The sequence below is a fragment of the Clytia hemisphaerica genome, unplaced genomic scaffold (assembly GCF_902728285.1).
Source record: "Clytia hemisphaerica strain Z4C2 unplaced genomic scaffold, Clytia hemisphaerica genome assembly, whole genome shotgun sequence".
Lineage (NCBI taxonomy): Eukaryota > Metazoa > Cnidaria > Hydrozoa > Leptothecata > Clytiidae > Clytia > Clytia hemisphaerica.
The window spans coordinates 155,604-157,397 of NW_027103875.1; the positions used below are offsets into that span (position 1 = coordinate 155,604).

Sequence of the window (1,794 nt, forward strand, 5' to 3'; positions counted from 1 at the left end):
AGTTTATGTTAGTCTCGACTTTCCAGTCAATTGAAAGGAGAATGAGTACCAGTAATAAAAACGGGGGTATAAAAAACATTAACATAATAAAAACACAACATAGTTAAGGGGGAAATGGTAATTTAACGCTTAAAAACAATACTTCTAAAAAATTTAAAGCATTTCAGTAAAGATTCGAAATCAAAATGATATCTATTTGGGTTAAATTCTTTAGGAAATAGTACGTAAAATTCAAACTTGACCTCCTCACAGTGAAAACGGGGATATTCTCGAAACTCAAGAATGTTGGGCTGGGAAATTCCCTCTTCTTGAGTAGTTTTTGACGCAACCATTGGGAAAATGCTGGTCAAGTGGTACTTTCAGGTTCAGGTACAACTTTTTGTAATTCTTGATATTTAATGTAGATTTTAAATTTTCTAAGCTATTCTACTATGTTAGATTTTTTTACGAATCATATAAAATATTAACTATCCCTGTTCCTCTGTTACAACCTGGACAAAAAACAGGAGCAGCCACCGGCGGACTTTTTCCAAAAGTCTGTACTATTTTTCCAGGAGAGCAAATTTTAGGAGAATATCCAGGAACCTTTTGCTTAGCGAACACACAAGAAAATCCAGGAGGAAGTGAATTTTGATACGAGGACAGATACCATTTTTACAAAATCTCTGTTCAGAAAATCCAGGAGCGTTTGAAAATAAAACACATCAAATTTTCCAGCAGACACCCTGTTAAAAAAATCCAGGAGTAAAAATGCAAAACAACACATCAAATTTTCCAGGAGCCAAAAAAACTAGGATAATCTGCTACAACTTTTTTTATGCAACAAACGCGTGGCTTGGGGCACTAAGTTGGGGCACTAAGGCAAAATCGAGTACGGTACGGGACATTCCGCCCGTTCAGGACACCATTTTACGTCCGAATTGTCTGACAAGGGTCTTATAATCGTCGAAGTTAAAATTTACTCTGATAGGGTCGGTTCTTTGAAAATTTTCGTCTCTGACAGGGTACAATGGCAGAATTAATTCTTTGCAAGACGAACCTACTGCTGACAAGGGCCCATTCAAGGTCAGTGCCCCCGCCCCCTGGGTATAATGTCCTGGGCGTGAGGTGAAGGAATGTTTAATTTTCCAAGCTCTCGGAGTGAATCAAACTATGGATGAAATTTGAAATGAAAGTCGTCCTTTTATGTCGCCGGTCTATTCATGATATGCACCACTGCAATGTCTTCTAACATTACATCACGGACCCAATAGTTGTTTGGTTCTAAGTGACGTAAAATCAGTCAATACGTCACTTTCAACCAATCAGCTGTTGGCTCCGTGGAAGACATTGCAATATGGTGCATATCATGGATTGTTAAAACAACGCGTGATTGGTTATCACTCAAATATATGAAGGGGGGTTTTCGACTTATAATGCCAGTCCGAACTAGTCGCCGTGAATCATGCCGCCGACTTTTAAAGTTTGTCGTGGGTCGGGGCGGTGCCCTTCGAAAGTCGCCGTCGAAACAGGAGGTCGTTGAGAGAGAGACATCGTAGGAGCCTCTGTTATTTTATTCGTCCTCAATTTAATCCAATTAATTAGAACTGGTCTTTAGAACATAATTGTGGATCTGTCATCAACGAGAGTCGTCGTTGGTCCGCTAAAATATGATTGATTTCTAAGTCTTAAAGGTCTTTGATCGCTAAATTAAGTCTTGGATGGCTAAATGCTTCCGCGCGGCAAAATAGGTAGGTCTTGGATAGGTAAATTTTGTGCTAAAAAAAATTTTGGGATCACTTTCGGAAAAAAATT

The 1,794-nt window shown here is 38.9% G+C and overlaps 2 protein-coding genes across 3 annotated transcripts in view; both read left to right on the forward strand.

The window, feature by feature from the left end:
* The window catches only part of LOC136808393 (large ribosomal subunit protein mL41A-like), a 175,899-nt gene that overhangs the window by 6,155 nt on the left and 167,950 nt on the right, over nucleotides 1-1,794 (forward strand). The gene's annotated exons all lie outside the window — the stretch shown is intronic.
* Nucleotides 235-1,794, forward strand: part of LOC136808379 (uncharacterized) — a 19,679-nt gene continuing 18,119 nt past the window's right edge. Inside the window, exon 1 of the mRNA XM_067064911.1 lies at nucleotides 235-369. The gene's annotated coding sequence lies outside the window, so the exon portion shown is untranslated. The remainder of the gene's footprint in view (nucleotides 370-1,794) is intronic.